Here is a 6,000-nt window from a genome sequence, read left to right on the forward strand (position 1 = left end):
GCAACCTCCACCCCCTGGGTCCAGGCAATTCTCCTGCCACTGCCTCCTGAGTAGCTGGGATTACAGGCACCCACCATCACGCCCAGCTAATTTTTGTATTTTTTTAGTAGAGATGGGGTTTCACCATGTTGGCCAGGCTGGTCTCAAACTCCTGACCTCAGGTGATACACCCACCTCGGCCTCCCAAAGTGCTGGAATTACAGGCATGAGCCACCATGCCCAGCCGCTGGTAGTTAGTTTTGAGGCGTCTTGCTTTGCTCTACTTAATCTGACAGCTGTACAGAAGAGTGAAAAGGCATGGCCCTATAAGTCAGACTGACTGTCTTGGTTTATATCTCATCCCTGCCATGCAGAACCTCCACCAATCAGTACCACAACACCTACTTCCTAGAATGGTTGTGTGACACAACTGAGATCATCCATATAAAGTGGAATGGTGGCTGGCTTATACAAAGCCATATTTGTCATTATCATCCTTGTTGTGATTGTCAGATGGATTTGCTGACAAGTTTGGATAGTTGCCATCTTAATATTTGAATTTCTTTAGCATAAGTTAGGCTCATTTATTGGATTTAGGAGAAAAACTCTGCAGATTCTAAATTAGTCTCTCTAGGATGGGAATTAAACTGTTTGTTCATAGGAAAAAGGAGGGTTTTAGCATCAGTGAGACCGGGGTTCAAACCCCAACCCTGCCACTAACTTTTATGAGCATCCGCTACTTCTTCTGTAATAAAGGGATGATTAAAAGTGCCTGAGAGAGCTGTTGTGAGAACAAATGATAACATGAAAAATGTCCCTAGTACAGAGCCTCACACATAGTAGGTATGCAAGAAATATTGGTTTCCCTCCCTTTATGAAAGATAAGATACTCAGGTACCAAATTATGTACTTGCCGCTTTTATTTTGAATATTATTGAGAGTTCATGCTTTGTTTTTACATATAGTTTAATTTTCTGCACTTAAATTCTGGACAGAGTAAAAGGTATACATGTTCAGGAAGACTAATATGCAAACCTACAAACAATCTCGGAAGTTGAATTTAACAGCTCTACATTATTTTGAGTAGGAAGTGGAATTTTTACTCAGCTCATAATCATTTAGACTGAGTCCATTAGTCACCTCATTTTTCACTGACACTAGTTTGCTGTGATTGGTTGGACTCTGATTAGAAATGTTATGCACCCACATCTGGTCTGGCACCTTATTCTAAGTAATAAGGTGGTTTGGAAGCCACCTTATTCTAAGTAATGAACAAGTCTCAGAAAGGATATCATGAAGGAATTCTGTCTCTCATTTGGTGCCATTGATTAAACCAGATCGAGGGAAACAGTGACAGAAAACAAACTCCTTTTGAAGCACTCTAGACAATGGCTGTCAAAGTCCCTGAATTTCTAGGCACAATGCAACTACAAATGATGACCCAGGCACATGGCCAGATAGGGAGAGGCCTCAGTGCCGAAACACAGTGTACACAAAAGTCACTTCACACCCTGTCCTCTAATGGATGTTGGGGTCCACGTTGAGAGTCCTGAATAGGAGGGAAGGTGGACTCCAGAAGAGCCAATGTGTCTAATTCATGATCTTGCTTGCCCAAGGTCATGCAGTAGAAGATACTGTCAAGGTAAAGACTCAGACATGGGTGTCTCAGCTCTAAGTCAAATAAATGCTGTCTCTATTCCTCTGTCATACATCAGTACTCAGGACCCTCTGATTCCAGAATTATTTCCTCCATTCTTAAGGCCTTTCTTCTGGGAATCATTCTGGGTGACTGCTGGGATCCTAAATCAGGTAAGAATATGACTGAGTCACAATCCTTGCACCTCTTGCTGTCAGCCTGTCTTGATGACTTTGAAACATGTCAGTAAGAATAGTAATGACTCAGGAGTCTGATCAGTAAATGCTTGTGGATTTTCCGATTTATTTATTTTTTTATTTTTTACTTTAAGTTCCGGGATACATGTGCAGAACGTGCAGGTTTGTTACATGTGCCACATATGGTTTGCTGCACCTATCAACCTGCTACCTAGACATGGATGAAGCTGGTGGATTTTCTAGTGATCCAAATGACCTCTCTATAGAAAGTGATTTTTTTTTCCAGCGATAATTTATAGTCCATCTCCTTTTCTCTTTTGGCTGTTCTTTTTTTGTACTGGTATCTGCCAGACAGTATGCTAGGTATTTGTTGTATATTATCTCATTTATCTCATATAATCCTTCTGAGAATTCATTACAGACTAACATCATCCCGTCTTTTAATCATGAAAAATCTTGTCCTAGTTTGGTAAGTCTTCTACACTGGGGTTGTTTTTTAAGGCTATTTGACATGTTTTACTAATCTATATCATCTGTCTTTTTGTCTAAAAAGCAGTATAGACTAGTGGTTAAGGCTTGGGAACCAGACTATCATGGCTCTACCGCTTATTAGTTATATGACCTTGGGCAAGATGCTTACACTGCCTGTTCCTCTGTTTCTCCATAGTTAGAATGGGTTATGATAGCACCTTACTTCAGAGGTTTTTGTGAGGATTAAATGAAATAATAATAATAGCTGTAATTTTTTTTTTTTTTTTTTTGAGACGGAGTTTCACTCTTGCTGCCTAGGCTGGAGGGCAATGGCGCGATCTCCGCTCACCGCAACCTCCGCCTCCCGGGTTCAAACAATTCTCCTGCCTCAGCCTCCCAAGTAGCTGGGATTACAGGCATGCGCCACCACGCCCAACCGATTTTGTATTTTTGGAAGAGATGGGTATCTCCATGTTGGTCAGGCTGGTCTCAAACTCCCAGCCTCAGGTGATCCACCCGCCTCGGCCTCCCAAAGTGCTGGGATTACAGGTGTGAGCCACTGCGCCCAGCCACAGCTGTAAAATGTTTAGAAGAGTGCCTGGCAGAGAGTAGACATTCAGTAAACAAGAGAGCTTAAAATTGCATTTTGGCCACTACTTTAAATATACATACAAAAATGTTACGAATTTTAAAAATTCAGATATGTTAAAAACTCCCTTTAAATATATATTAGCCTTTGGAAGAAACCTCTTGAGTTAATTTATTTTTTGAGACAGAGTTTCACTCTTTTCGCCCAGGCTGGAGTGCAATGGCATGACCTTGGCTCACTGCAAACCTCCGCCTCCTGGGTTGAAGCAATTCTCCTGCCTCAGGTGCCTGCCACTACTTGCGGCTATTTTTTATTATTATTATTTTTAGTAGAGACAGGGTTTCACCGTGTTGGTCAGGCTGGTCTCGAACTCCTGACCTCAGGTGATCCTCCCACCTCGGCCTTCCAAAGTGCTGGGATTACAGGCGTGAGCCACCACACCCAGCCTTGAGTTATCTTTTCACATTAGTAATCCTTTCAAAATGATGCACAAATGGAGCCCAAATCAAATGCTCTACCAGAGCACCATCTATCAGTTGTCTACTGCTACCCAACAAATTTGGTACTCCCAAACTTCGCAGTTGGGTACAGCACACATCTATTATTTCACTGTTTCTGTGGGTAAGAAATCTGGGAGCAGATTTGCTGTGTATTTCTGACTTCAGGTCTCCCATGAGGCTTCTATCAAGGTGTCAGCCAGGCTGCAGTCATCTCCAGGCCCAACTGGGGGAGAGTCTGCTCCTGAGTTCACTCCTGTGGACCTCTCCACATGGCTGCCTCACAACATGGCAGCTGGCTTCTCCCAAAATAAGCATCCAAGAGGGAAAGAGCAAAAGCACTCGAGATGAAAGCTAGTCTTTTTATAACCATCTTAGAAGTGACAGCCCAGCACTCAGCTCTATTCTATCCCTTAGTGTTGAGTTACTAAATCCAGCCCATGCTCAAGGGGAGGAGATTGCACAGGATGAATACCAGGACAAAGGGATTATTGGGGGCCATCCTACTGGCTGCCTACAACAGATGGGTGCATTGAATGGTCATTGGAGCCAAAGATGAGGCCTATCTGAAAGGCATGGGTTACTTCAGAGAAACTTAGGTGAATCTAAAATGTAGTTCTTCATAAAAAAACAATTTCCTGTTGATTCCTTTAATCAGTATTTACTGAACCCACTCTATACCAGCCTCTGCAGGGAATAAAAGGATGCATAAGAGAAGGAGCTGTCCCCAGGGGAGCTCATTTTCTTTGCCCCTTTCCTCATTTAGGAAATGCCTTTCCTGAGGCTCAAATTGTTGGGAGAGAGAAAAGGAGACAGAGGAAGTGTGGGAGAAGTGTCCAATATGTGAGATGCAGGCTCCATCTCACAGGAACACAGGGAAAAGTGGAAACGGCAACCAGGCATGCCCTGGAAGTAGCTGTTGAAAATGTAAAACTCTAAAATCCCGGAATATGTGGCCAATCATTCATTCCTTCATTCTTTCATTCATTCCTTCAACAAATGTGTATTGAGCTTCTTCTACGAACTCTATAATTCTAGGCTTTGAGGATACAACAATGAAGCTGACACAATTCCTACCCTTGAAAAGCTTATCTGCTTGCAGATGGTGACAAGCAAGACACAGGTATGTAATGTTAGGCACTGGTAAGTGTTATTGAGGGGAAAAAAAAAGCAAAATAAGCAAGGAAAATGTTATTTGAATATGGTGATCAAAGAAGGCTTTATGGGGAAATGATTTTTTTTTTTTTTAGCAGAGACCTAATTTAAGTGAGAATAAAAAAAAATCTATGAATATCTGAGTGCTTAGTGTTTGGAGAGCCACAAGGGCCCAGTGTGGTTGGAGAGGGTAAAAAGGAAGAGAGCTTTCTGGAACAAATCTGGTAGATCTTATAGACAGGGAAAAGAGGGTGACAGGAGCCACTGGAAGCTTTTAAGCAGGGATGTGAGGTGATCTCATTTGCATTTCAGAAAGCTCACACTGGATGCTGTGGACTGACATAGAGCTAGACCCGTGCGATCAACACACTGCCATTCTTTGATAATAGCTCCTGTATTTGTTTGCCAGGGATGCCATAATAAAGTACCAGAAACCCAGTGGCTTAAATAGCAGAAACTTATTGTCTCACAGTTCTTAAGGCCAGAAATCCAAGATCAAGGTGCCTGCAGGGCCATGCCCTCTCTGAAGGCACTAAAGAAGGATCCGTTCCAAGGCTCTCTCCTGGCCTCTGTAATCCTTGGCTGCAGCAGCATAACTGTAATCTTCATGCAGCATTCTCCCTGTGTTTCTGCATCTAAGATTCTCCTTTTTATGAGGACACCAGTTATATTTAATTAGGGGCCCACCCTACACCAGTATGACCTAGTCTTGACTAATTACATCTGCAACCACCCCATTTCCCAGTAAGGTCACATTTTGAGGTACCAGAGTTTAGCACTTCAACATATGCATTTGAAGGGGACACAAATCCGTAACAGCTCTCTTTCTTATATTCTCATGTTATTAGAGTGCATGCTAAACGATACAAATGCTTCAGCAGAGATTACTAGGGAACGGGTGCAGCATGGGAAGAGGAAAGTGAGCCAGAGAGAGGCTATACTTAGGGACAGATGTGTCCACAGCCTGTCTCTGTCCTGCTCAACCTCAGGGGGTGTAAACAAAGGCCAAACTTTTCTAGAAATTCAAGTATATGCTGATAGAAACAATACCATTTCCACCCATGTGTTTGTCATCTTCTCAGGCCATCAGCCCCAAGTGAATTACCTTTTTTTTTTCTTCCTCACCCTATGTGTCAGAATCACACGTCTTCCCGCCAGGAGAGGAAAGCTCCTAGGTACTTTTGTGTAGGTAAGCTCATTAGGAAAAAGCAACCTATTTAAGTGAATTAATGAAACACTTCTGGATTCTGTGCAAATTAGGCCTGCATAATATGAAGAAGGGAGAACAAAATGTGCTGTGGTTTTATAGAGAGGTGGGAAATGTCCTCAGCATTTATTATACTTAATGCTGAGATATTGTTGCTAGGTGGTTTGAAGGATAAAATTTACATTAATAATATGTGATGCAATGAATCTACATTAGTGTGAAAAATTATTTTATTTACCTTTATGCAGCCTATCTGGTCTACTCATTAT

Source organism: Hylobates moloch, unplaced genomic scaffold, assembly GCF_009828535.3.
Source record: "Hylobates moloch isolate HMO894 unplaced genomic scaffold, HMol_V3 SCAFFOLD_5, whole genome shotgun sequence".
NCBI classification, from domain to species: domain Eukaryota; kingdom Metazoa; phylum Chordata; class Mammalia; order Primates; family Hylobatidae; genus Hylobates; species Hylobates moloch.